At 28.5% G+C, this 13,931-nt stretch overlaps 1 pseudogene; it reads right to left on the reverse strand.

The window, feature by feature from the left end:
• Window positions 1-1,989: 1,989 nt before the first annotated feature.
• LOC121217152 (chorismate synthase, chloroplastic-like) lies at window positions 1,990-13,342 on the reverse strand (annotated as a pseudogene).
• Between the last annotated feature and the right edge of the window lie 589 nt (window positions 13,343-13,931).

Below are 13,931 nucleotides of genomic sequence, written 5' to 3' on the forward strand. Positions count from 1 at the left end.
GTACGTACTCATAGAACCCAAACGTCAATGGGATGATAATACGACATTGACAATGTTCGTTGTCATTTGATCAAAAAGGAAATCCAAAGGAACTCAAATTTTTGGGTGCAAATTGCCTGAGAATTGAGACAGTTAAATTCGCTAAAAAGTCATTAGCTTCGAGGTATGTAAGACGAGACCCAATAAGTATATATTAGAGATTCCAAATCAGGAAATTAGTAGATTGTGTCTCACGTATAACCTTACTAATAAAAAAAAAAAAGAACATGTGGTTATATCAAAATTCGGGGAGCAACAAAAATAGTTACCATGCGGAAGGACCACTATGCTTAACATAAAAAAACCTCTAACCGGAAATGCTGATATGGATACGAAAAAACATCCAAAAAAATTTAAATAAAAGTAAATTATCCTAGAATAATATAACTTATTTTAATTAAAAGGATATTCGTATTTTCTAATGATGGTAACCCAGTTGAGGGTGACACCAACTCAATAAAACACTTAATAAATAATAAAATAACAATTGATGGAGGTAATAAAGTATGCAAAAATTGAAATGTATAATATACTAAAATGAAGCTTTAGTTGAGTGGTAATTCATAATATGCATTTTATTAATTTTTTAAATAAAAAGACTAAATTATCCTAGATAATATAACTTATTTTATTACAGAGGATATTTTTATAATTTCCTAATTGAGTTGGTGATTCGGCTGAAAGATAACACCAACTCAGTAAAATACTTAAAAAAATAGTATAGATATTATTATTATTATTATTATTATATTATTATTTGTGGGTGGATTGGTTGGAAGAAAGGGAAAGAGAGAAAGCAAAGAAGAAAAAAATGGGAGAGAATAGAAAAGAAATTAGAAAATATTGTTTTTGTTTTATCTTATACTTTTACATATTAATAATTTTTTTACCTTTTGTATTGTGTTTATCTCATTTATCACTTTATTCATTTATTTACTTAAGATCTTAAATAATTTGTGGTCCAATTTAGAGAAAAATATTTATTTAGTTATTCTATTTTAAATGATATATCTAAATAGTTGGTCCCCATGTGAGTTGTGGATTACCTTAAGATTAAATCTGACCAATTAGGGAAGAAGTTAAAAATAAATCATTTACATAAGTAATTTTTTTAAAAAAATTAAAACTATGTATTTGAAAAGTTTTTCCGTAAAAAATTTTGTAGGTGGATTAAGATTTGTCTCTAATTCACCTACAAATGTTTTATTTATTGATTTTTTAAATAATGTATTTAAAATAGTTAGTTCACATATTCACTCCAACATACATCGGTATCTATGTACTTACTTTTAGAAGAAGAAAAAAAACAATTTGAGAGTCAATTTAAATATTTTTACTAATTATAAAATTTAATTTTTATTAAAATATTAAAAAAAATTATTATTTAATAAATATTTAACTTAATATTTTTTTAATTGTTCAACTTTTTTTTTATAAAACTACATGATTCTTCTCTGTTTACAGCCTGAGTTTAGTCTTTTCGAACCCAGGTAATATTCAAGTAAAACCCTCCCAACATTATCAACTCCAAGATTTGATTGTTTATATTAATTAAGTAAAATTAATTAGTATTGTGTAATAAAAAACACATTATGCTTCCAAAGAGAAAACACAAGTTCAATCATTATAATTCCAAATGTGAAGAATAACATAGAAGATATATAAAATTTGCAATTAACATTTTAAAGATCCCTGTTACTAGTAAATATGAAATACATATATGATTATTATATTGTATTTAAAATTTGACATTCAATTACAAAATCTAGGACTCTAGAATTTAACTACCTTATGTCATCAAGTACACATTATTGTAACATAAGCACATCTTACACTTTTTGTTCAATATATCAAACATAAACACCGAGAAACGAAAAATCTAAACATTGATTACTTTTACAAGCTAAGGGGAGAATAAATCAGATAGTAGTAAATCTATAATACTAATTATCAAGAAACCACATAACGAATAAAAAAGAGAACGCAATGGGGTATAGAGACCACAACATTCTCATTCAAACATAACAATGGAGACCTAACACTGACTTTGCCACCATTCAAGTTAGATATTTGCCGGCTCAAAGTTGGGAAACTAAAGCTCAAGGGCTCCTGTAATTCGGGGTGATCGGAACAAGTTACACTGTCCATGTTGTGCCATCAACTGTCCACCAGACCATTGCTACCATGCTTCCACCATCGGCACAGCTGCATCGTCCAAATTAAACCAAACACAAAGTAAACTGGAAATGAGATGCATTGTTTGAAAATGATGTAAAAGATAGGAAGATGAAATATGCTTAATACAACTTTCAAATTCGATATCCGCATTCATTGTAGATTCCAAGGAATCCAGCCGTCTTTGGAAAATGGCAACCATGGAAGATTCTAAACTAAACTTACAGAGATGACAACAAAGCAAAGGAAAACCATTGTCCAAAGAAATACCTCGAGGGACAACACAAGGATCATGACGACCGCGAGCTAACAGTTCGATCTCTTCTTTTCTCGAGTCACTGTATGCTGCTTTTTCTGCAGAAAATATCACAAATGACACCAATCTTAACTGCATTAATTAGCCAAAACTTTGTGATATGCATGATCTAAAGCCAAAATATACTTGTTCTTTACAACAAACTGTTATACTTCATATTTTTAGTTGTTCTCTTAAATTTATTATATAATGCTTTCGAGTATGGCTGTCATTTTGTATAATCTTAAGAGGGTTTTTTTATTAGTATGTCCTAAACATAGCTGCTTTTTTTTCCAAAAAAAAAAATTTATGTTCCCAGCACTGTACCCAAAAATCTCATAAAATATGAAATGATATATAACTGACCAAAACCGATTTGATTTGAAAAAATCGAAAAAAAAAAAATCAAATTTCAAGTTAATCAATCGAGTTGTTTGAGTTATTTGAGTAAACTACTCAAATAAGTAGTTCGAGTCGAGCTAAATTTTACAATTTCAATAACAAATTGGTGTAAATACACCTTTGGTCCCCATCAATTTAAAAATGTACAAATTGATCTATCTCTCAACAAAAATTTCAAAATAATTTCAAAATAATTTTTAAATTCAAAATATAATAAAAATTTAAAAATTTTATTTTTAAAAAATTATAAAAATTAAAAAATCTAAAATATATTAAAAAAAAGTTAAATTTAAAATTTTTCTAAAATAATAATTTTGGGACCTAAAGAAGTTAATTAATGGTTAAGTTTATCATAGTATAGTTTTTTTTTTTTTGGCTTTGAAAAAATTTAGTTTATGTGCTTTAAAATAAAATTAGTTATACTGTAACAAAATTTTAATTTCACATGTTTAATTTTTAATCTAACTTTAACAATTTCACTCGACCCAATTCTAAAAATTTTCAAATCGAGTTAGGATGACAAAATAGGACTCGTTAATTCAAAAGTTTTTCACTCGATTTAATCGAATGCTCACCCTACAATGATATATAAAACAAGTCATAATAGCCAGAAAGCATATAAGGCAAAAGGAGATCAAACTTACACTGATAGTGGCCGTTGGCTTGAAAGCAACTCTCATATTTATAATTTCCCCATTGGATATTCCACCCTGTAAGTCAACATTACAGTCTCACAATTCTCACACCCAACTCATGGACTTAGCTCCAATATTACTTGGATTCAGGTATGAACGTTGGATATGTGTCCTACACGAGGACGTTCAATTTTTGAAAGTATTTTCATGTATTTGGAGGGTCATATCTACATATCCATGTCCGAATATTTGTCGGGCATGAGAACTTAAGAATAATGAAGAGTCCGAGCAACACAGTTTACCCAACAATTAAAATTGAAGACTACAAATAAACAGGTAGCATTTGGTACATTGGTGACAAAGCCCAACAAAGTGCTATATACCTGAACTTTTCATTTTCCTTAAAAGTAATCATGTCCAACACTTGTGCCCAACATATTCGGACATAGATATGCACCATGTTCATATATATGAAAAAATTTTAAAATGCAAACACCCTGTCAAGCACATACCCATATCCAACACTCGACTCCAAGTAACTGTTGCTAGGCAGACAGATAGAGAGACTGAGAGTAACAGAGAAAATAACTACCTGTATCCCACCGGAGCGGTTTGTTCTAGTCCTTATTGTTCCATGTTCATCAGTAAAGAACTCGTCATTATGTTCACTGCCAGTTAGAAAAGTACCTGCAAGGATTTTACAGACCAGCAATTATAACAAACTTGAAACAGAAGTAACCAAGAAATAACCTCACAAGTAATAGCTTTAGAGCATGTTCACCAATTGGCCAACTCAACTCAAGAGCATTTTATGAAATACAGCGTCACACCAAAAGTATAAAAATCTCTTAACCTGCAAATCCACTGCCAAATTCAAATCCTTTGGTTGCAGGTAATGACATTACAGCCTTAGCAAGCTCTGCTTCAAGCTTATCAAAAACTGGTGAACCAAGCCCCTGACACAAAAATACAGATTTTCAGTTCTGCAGGAAACTTCTATTTGACTCCGGCTGCTACAAGTTAAAGCATTTCCATTATTTTAAGGTCAAAAGAAAACAGAAACTTCATGAAAATTAATACGGGCCATGAGCATGAAACACAAATATGTGTGAGAGAGAGAGAGTTCATACACGTGGAGCATTCCTCACTATGCATGTGACAACACCACCAATAGAATCTCCTCTCGTTCGAACAGCATCAATAGCAGCAATCATTTTCTCAGCATATTCAGGATGTGGGCACCTTACAATATTACTTTCTATCTGGCAACATTTAGTTGAAAATGGTTAAATAATGGCTATAATATAAATTGATCAGTATTGAAAGGGGAGTAGCAATCTAGACTAAGTACAACGGTGAAAGTAGATCAAAATGCATAATGCATCTTGGAATGAATGCCCTTCAGAACTTGTGAAACCAAATCAGAGGAAATGGGGAACAAAACTCTCATAACCAACCATAATTAGTTTGAAATCAAGACTAAAATAATTGAGCTGAGTTCAAACCTGATCAAGAGTTACAGTATCATGGTAAACTGAACCGTCTGGAAGCACAACCTGGTGAACTTGTGAGACGTAAGCGAGAACCTGAAGAAAAAAATGAACCATAATAAGAAACCAAAAAAAAAAAGGAAAGAAAGAAAGATAAATCGACAAATATGATTCAATAATGGAAGCTAGAGTCACTTGTACGAATTGAATGATGAAAATGCAGTTACAGCTGTGCTAAAGTGATTTTAAACATTTGACACAAGATACAGATGTTTGCAGCATGGAACAGAGGGTAGGGGTCAGAATTAGCTTTTTTTTCCCCCTTTTCCTGTATGACTTGTTAGTGTAAATCAGACATTAATCATATTGCAAGTGCGAACAAATTAAACAAACACTCTGCACCAAGTACAAGCATTATTATAAATTCATAGAACAAATGCAATGAATTATGATCACATATAAAAAGAAACAATAGAGAGATCAATCCTCCAGCTTGAAACATACCTCAGTTCCTGAGAAATGCTTGAGGATTTTCTTTGCAATAGCTCCAGAGGCAACTCTTCCAATGGTTTCTCTGGCAGAAGATCTACCACCACCCTTCAATTACAAGTTGAAATCAGATAAATTGGGTATAAACAAATCTGAATCTCTTAAAGAGATGGCATAATCCATGGTACTGCAATGATGATAATAAAAGGCATTACCTGCACTGCTCTGACACCATATTTCATGTCATAAGTGGCATCAGCATGAGAGGGCCTATAAGCTATCGACATTTCCTTGTAATCCTGAAAGCAGAATGACATCATTAAAGAATCCTTCTAGACGCTAAAAGAACAAATAATTAATTCAAAATCGAGAACGTCCCTAACATATGTGATATGCTTGAAATTAGCTCACAGGTTAAAACCGTGATCCTAAACTGAAACTGTTCACTAGATTGCCTTGAAATTAGTACGCATGACTCTAATTGATGACTACAGTTTATATGGCTACATCATTGGTTTAATTAATGAGGTCTCATTCACCGTCCAGAAGCAATATCAGCCCAAGAATTGCTCAATGAGGCTTGAGAGGTGCGAATTACATTATTAACTTCTAAAGATAATTCAAACTAGATTTCGATCATTTAAAATTCTATGCCAGAATTAAAACACCAACCAAAGGGTTGTTAAACCTCATTTTAGTTTTCCCATTTTAGACCCCCCAAGAAAATATTAATAGTATATACTCACATGTCCCCTCTGATCAGTATTTGGTACAAAAACATGGATTGGTGTTCCAGTAGTCACTCCTGCAGATTGTCAACAAATGTCCGTTTAAAGACAAAGAAAGGAGATAAGAAACATCAAATGTCCAGGGTTAAAAATATATATAACCTTCTGAAACTCCAGAATATAATCGGCATGTGTCAGTCTCTTTCCTAGGGGTAGTAATTCGGCTCTGACCTGGCCTCCTGCAAATAACTCTTGACAGTTAATCCACAATGATGAAGCAATTTGCATCAATAAAGATGAAAGATAATGACTAAAGCTTAAACTACTGCACTCTGTCATTTATAGGGAAACCCTATTCGCAAGAACTCTCACTAGATCAACATGCAATGAAAATGAACAGAAAGAAGCTACAAGGATGGACAAATCTTCATCTAAAGGTGAGCAGTAGGATTAAAGTGATAATGCTAAGTTCTCATGAGGAAGTACCTTCGGTCAAGATCAACTTGCAAATCAGCTTCTGAGAGAGGAATCCTAGGAGGACATCCATCAACTATACAACCAACACCACCTCCATGAGATTCTCCAAATGTTGTAACACGGAAATAATTTCCAAATGTGCTCCCAGCTGCCTCTATCTCTGTTAGGCAATACATTTTGTCAGGCTTCAAAAGCTCAACTTAATCTAAATGTTCTTTATGTAGAAATTGTTTCTAAATATTATAGTTGTCAGAAAGACACAATAACAATGTGCAATGTCTAATAAATTTAAGCTTCTACCAGAACCTTTAAAGAACCACATCCTAAAAATATTGGTCTTTCAATGGTAGAAAACCGGTAACTCCTACACTTCACATACAGCTGATGCAAGCACAGAAGAATTACACAGTTTAGATACACCCCGAGATGTTTTGACATAATGGCAACATATTAGTGTTGATTTCAATGATGAAAATTCTCGAGTCAAATCTATTCACTAGTATGTGAAAGTATAGATTCCTACATGCATCTCAGCCTGTAGTGTTTATTGATCTTAAAAATCTCCCAGTTCAAAACACATTAACATAACTTCTATTGCTACTACAACTATCTAAACCTGAAATCAAGCTTCAGCCGAAATGTCGAATAGATGGATCAATGCTGACACAAAAACATCGCATAAAGTCGACCATGTGTGACCATTTATCTGTACATAACATTGTAAAACTGTATAGACATTCATGATTGTCTTTTTGCATGATGACAACAAAATTTCTGTAACAAAACATAAAATGACAGCAAACAATATATAAACCTGATGGCAATGCTCTATCAGTATTGCTCAAAATTCAAAACCGTAATTAACTTGAGTCCTATGTTCAAAATACACACAAAACTTGAAGTTGATGATTTCTAAGAATTCAAATTCAACATTAAAAATCATTTTCTCTATTCCCAAACCAAATAATGCAATAAACTGCTAATTTCAACAGAAACAACTAAAAAAAAGCAATACCCACAAAGAGAAACGAAGTCAAAAACAAAAGGAAAAAAAAACCCAATGTCAAAAACAAATCTTTAAAAACAATGCAGAAACCCAATTGAAATAGAAGATAAAATAAGAAAACTTACGAAGCTTTTGAGGGTTCTTGGTTTGATTGAGATATGAAGAGAGGCAAAAGAGAGTCTTTGAAGATCAGAAGAAAGAGAAGAGTTGGGTTTAGTAGCTCCAAGGAAAGGCTTAGATGTAATGGAAGAAGCCATAACAGCTTTGAAAAATTAAACTAAAAGAGAAGAAAAGAAACAAATAAAAAAAAGAGGGTAGAATTGGAAGGAAATGAAGAGATTTGAGCAAATAAAAATGGAAGATTCAATAGAAATAGAAGGCTTTTAGGGAAGGGAGGGAAGAGTGGGTTGGTAGGCTTTGGTGGTTGGATTTTATTCTCAACTACCCTCCAGTTAAAAAACAAAAGCAATTTTAATAAAATGTTTAATTGTAAATTTGGCCATTAATGTTTACATATTTTGTCAAAATGGTTCTAATTATAATTTTGAGCCTTTTTTGTCCATCAATTTTTTTTTCACCTTGCTTTTTTTAAAAATTGATGAAAGTACCATTAAAAAGTTAATTGAGGATGTGAAATTTCATATGTGGAATATTTTTAATGAGATGTAATTTATTACTTAAATAACCCAATAAAATAATTACATGTGGAAAATAAATAAATAATTTATGAAGTTAAAAAAATAACTCTTAATTTAAAAAATAAACATAATTATTTAAAAAAATGTTTCAAAATAAATGCACACATTCAAATTTTTTTATTTAATTTATTAATTTTTATTTTGAAACCTATCAGTAAACAAATGTATGCATTCATTTTGAAATCTTTTTTTAGATAGTTAGGTTTATTTTCTTTAAATGTATTCACATGTAATTATCTTATTGGATTACCTAAGTAATAAATTACATCTCATTCAAAATATTCCACATCATCCCCGTTAAATTTTTTAATGGTACTTTCATCAAATATGTTAGAAAAAAACAGTTGGAAAAAAAACAAAGTTAATGGCTAAAAAATAACTCAAAAATATAATTGGGGCCATTTTAACAAAATATATAAACATTAGTGGTCAAATTTGATATTAAGCCATAAAAATATTAATTAATCTTTCTTAAATAAATTTAAGGTTGCAATTGATTGGAAAAGAAATTTTGGAAAATGATTTTTTAAAAGTGAATTCCATTTTTTTTGGAAAATTTAATATTTTTTAATGTTTAAATGATTATATGTAAAATGTTTTTTTTTGTTATTTGATAATTTTTTAAATCATTTTCTACAAATTGTTTTTAGTTAAATAAACACAATATTAGTATATTTGTTATAAAATATTATACTAAAATTTTATTTTGGCAATTGAAATTTATTTTATAATAGGAATAATATTTTATAATAATAATTATTATATATAAACTTAATAATAAATAATATTTAATTAAAATTTAATCTAAATTACATATATTACATATACAAGAGTGGATAGTGATACATTAGAGTTAGACGGGATAAATGAAGCTAAGAATGATTTACTCAAATACTTATATTTATATAATTAAAATAATCATATTTTATATTATAAAACATTTATTATTAAATATTTATAAATTGTAATATGTATTTATTATTAAAATATTAATTTAAATATTTTCTATAATATATTAAGAATATTATTTTCAAATTTAAAATTATTATTGTTAAAATTTATTATTAAAACAAAATTGTAATATTAAATAAATTATTAAAATAATTATTTATTAAATTTTTTAATAATTATTTATATTTAATAATATAAATAATTAAATATGTATGTTAAATAATATTGTACACTATAATATTTGATATTAATATTTTAATATTTTCAAATGTTTTAAAAATTAAAATAAAAAATATTATTAATATAATAATATTAGGCTTAATTCGCGTTAAATTTTATATAAAAATAAGATTACTCCTAAAGGAGCTCTTTTTCAAAAAATAACTCGTGTTTCTCGAAATGGTAAGTCACAAGAAAATAGGTTTATTTTTTATTGACCTATAAGTCATCTTCTTTTGGTCAAGTTGTTTTCATTAAATAAACACATGCAAATGTAGAAAATATTTTCCGTGAAACAAACACATCCTAAGGATTTGAACAACAAAGAGTAATTGAATGAATTATGCTCTCTTGTAATTACAAAGAATTATAATTCAGTAGACTTATTTAACCGATAAAATTTTAAATTAAGTTACACTCTCGTAATTACAAAGATTGGTAATTAAATCTTTTAAACTGAATTTGAATGATAAGAATAGTTTGATATATAAAAAATAGTTTTAATTTTGTAATAGAATTTTTTGGAAAATATTTTTTTTTAAATATGAAAAATCTATAAATAGCTTCGCCACCGATGATGATATTTCAAAGAAGGGTCGTAGAAAATTCAAAGTATTTTTACCTTTTTGTGTTACATACACATGAATCAATATTCCCAGCATTCAATAAAAATATCAAAATCTCCATAAAATATCCAATTTAATATTCCAAATTTTATTTGATTGTAATGGCATTATTGACATTTTGACAAAGGATTGCACCAGAGTTGAGGGAACTCTCAACATTTTTTTAAAATTAAATTTAAAATATTACATAATTTAAGAAAATAAAGAGAGTGAAATACCCAAAATAATACATAATTTTTTATTAATATAATTGTATTTTTATAAATTATTTTATCTCAAGTGATTTAAAATAATGTGAGATAATAACAATTAATAGAGTTTAATCCTTATAGATCACTCAAATGAAGAGGTTATACTTTCTTTTACTTGATTGATTAGAACTAGACATGTTCATGAGTCAGATTATCCGTCCAAACCTGAAGGCCTGCCCAAAATTCGAGAGGGTTTGGGCAAAAATATTAGGCCCATAATAATATTTATTGCCTTCCAAAAAAGGATTTTTAGCCATTTCCCTTCAAGTTGATATTAATAGGACACCAATTCAATCAAGCATATATATATATATATATATATATAGATATAGTACAAAATATAGATATAGATATAGATATCTAATAAATACCGAAATTAACAGGTAAAAAGACTTATCCGGTCTCTTTCAATTTTTATATTGCGTAAATTGGTTTCTATTTAAAAAACGGAGTAATTTAATCCCTGTCAGTTTAAAAAATGAGCATGTAAAGGATAATTAATCACAACATTAATATTTTTCATCAATTTTACATAATTTTGATTGTTATAAAACAAATTTAGCCCTCAATGTTTATACTTGAAGCTAAAGTTAGTCGATAAGTTCTTTTTTAATTCCTAACTTTTTAAATCATGTATATATATATTTAGAATCAATAACAAGTTGAGAGAATATGTAAATATCGAGTGCTTGATTTATTATTATACCAAGTAAGATTATGTATAATTGATAATAATAAAAACAATAATTAATATGATTAATTGTTCTTATCTGTTCTCTTTTAAATTTGATCTTTCATTTTTTTTAGCAATTTCAATATGCTTAATATCAAAATTGAGAGAGATTAGAAATGTGCTTTTACCAAATTAACACACTAGTGACATTTAAATGATCTAAGGCCCAATATATATTATATTACTCTCCACCAGAACAATGCACTTGGGCTCTAAGGCCCGATGCAGAATCCCTAATCCAATTCTAAAATTTTTTTGAGATATTTAAATCGCATTTGCCGTATTTAATTTTTATTCAAAATGATATAAAATATTGATTATTAAAATAAAATTTTCAAAAATAATTATTTATTTTTATTAAATAATATAGTTATATGTAGTAATTATTATTTTTATTAATTTTTCAAACAATTTCCTAAAACAAATTCAATATTTATTTATAAAATTTGGTATTAAAAATTTATCATTTACTATCTTTTAATTTATCAATAGATTTTTTTTATACAATGCATAAAACTAGATGTTCGAACCCACATTTTCTGACACTGATAAAATCCATAAAATTTATCATTCTTTAAAGATATTAATTTCATTGGCCAAATCTTTCAAGATCTTAATTATCCTCAATAATTATTTCCTATATAAAAAATGGTATGCATATGAAGTACAATTAATTATAAAAAATTAAAATTGATTAGTTATTTTATTAATGAGAAAATTAATTTTTCAAACTAAAATACTAAAACAATTCTTTGAATTATTTCACTTTTAAAGCAACTTTTGATATTTTATATTTATGTAAATCAAATCTTATTTTTTATTTGTATTCAAACTAGTCTTTATTTTAAATAAAAAAAATTGATTCAAACTAAAAACTTATTTAAGGAAAAAAAAAGGAAAAACACATTGCAATATTCCATGGCTTTTCCTGTTTAAGATCAGATAAACATTATCCGCATGTGAAATCAAAAGAAAAAAGTAATTTAAAAATAAATTAAAATAATGCTTTTTCACCTATTCATGTTGAGTTGATATGACAGGCAATTATATAAGTGTGCATGCCATAGCTCAAAAGTAAAAGTCATAATAATCAACAAAAGGAAAAAGGAAAAAATGCATGTAAATTTACTTTTTGAAAACATGAAATCATGTTGGAAGCCCAAAATCTAATCTTTTGGTTAGTTTGTCTTTTGATTTATCAATTTTTTAATATTTATTTCTAAGATAGTTTGAAGAAATATTATTAAAAGATATTTTTAGTCTAAAATAAAAACGCAAAAAATTTCCTTACAATGATTTAATGTTTTTGAGTCTAGCAATTGAGAATGTTTTAAATCCATTTTAGACATTTTCATATAGAAGAGATTAAATCTTTAAACACAATATCAATCATGGAATTCATTAGTTAAATGAGGTTTTGAAAATGGCAAAAAAAATTGTTGGTTTTTTTTTTTGTCTAAGAAAGAAAAGGACAGATCAAAATTTAGCAATCAAAATTGATTTGCTGTTTTTTTTCTTCTTCATTTTAATACATTTGTTTACATATATAGTATACATTTAAATAGGAAAATTTTATCAATTGTGACTTGACAAGTTGACATGTCTAGGTACATAGGATCACTCATTGACTAATTTCTGTCTAATTAACAACGTTTAAGTTAACCTATCAAATTAAAGATAAATAAAATAATTTAAGCAACTTTTCTAAACAAGTTGACAACTTGTTAGCTTGTATCAAAAGTTGCGGTTAGACTATCCACTATTTTGGCCTGTACTTAAATTGTCTATCGCTTTGGCTTGTACTTGGATTGTCCGTCATTTTAGCTTATACTTGGGCTGTTCGCCAAGATGACAATTCGTCATTCTTATCGCGCTTAACCTGTTCGCCAAATGTGTGAGTTGTTGCATAAATGATCATCTCGCAACACTCCTTCTTGGCCTTTATGTAGCGAACACCAATTTCATTTCTCAACTTCTCAAACCTCGTTTTTCCAAGAGGCTTGGTCAAAATGTTCGCCAGCTGGCTTTCTGTGTTGCAATGAACTAGAGTGACTTCTTCGCTCTCTTCGACTTCCTTCACAAAATAGTGCTTGATCTTGAAATGTTGTCTTTCCATGAAAGACAACATTCTTAGCAATTGCTACAACAGATAGATTATCGCAGAAAATTTGTGTTGCTTCAACCTGCACAGGATTAAAATATTTCTTAACCAAATTGCTTGGTTGACTGCTGCTATATGTTGGAACGCCGGCACCCCTACGGAACAGCGGAAAAATAAAACACCCGGCGATCCTAACCATGGATCCATGTGTGAGGAACGAATCGAGGTGAAAAAGGGTTTCAAAATTACCGAATGGTGATTCTGAGTAGACAGCGATGCCTCGGCAATGAGTAATCTAATCTACTATCAAACCAAGCTGCAATCTTTGACGACTCCGACCTCTACGTAATCCACCCAGTTGACTATGAACGAAAGGAATCCCTAAACAGTTTTGGAGAAGACTTTACTTTAACAGCTGCTAGACTCACAAAGCAAAGAAAAATAAGATTTTATATCTTATTTTTTTAGGGTTTCTCAAAATTAAATAAATATAATAATGTTTAAAAAATCAAAAATTATAATTACATTAATTATAATAAAGATTTCGGTAAACTATATTTATTTATATACGAACCAAAATCATATTCTCATTATGTGTACAACAACAACCTTGTTC

Source organism: Gossypium hirsutum, chromosome D05, assembly GCF_007990345.1.
Source record: "Gossypium hirsutum isolate 1008001.06 chromosome D05, Gossypium_hirsutum_v2.1, whole genome shotgun sequence".
In the NCBI taxonomy this organism is placed as follows: Eukaryota; Viridiplantae; Streptophyta; class Magnoliopsida; order Malvales; family Malvaceae; genus Gossypium; species Gossypium hirsutum.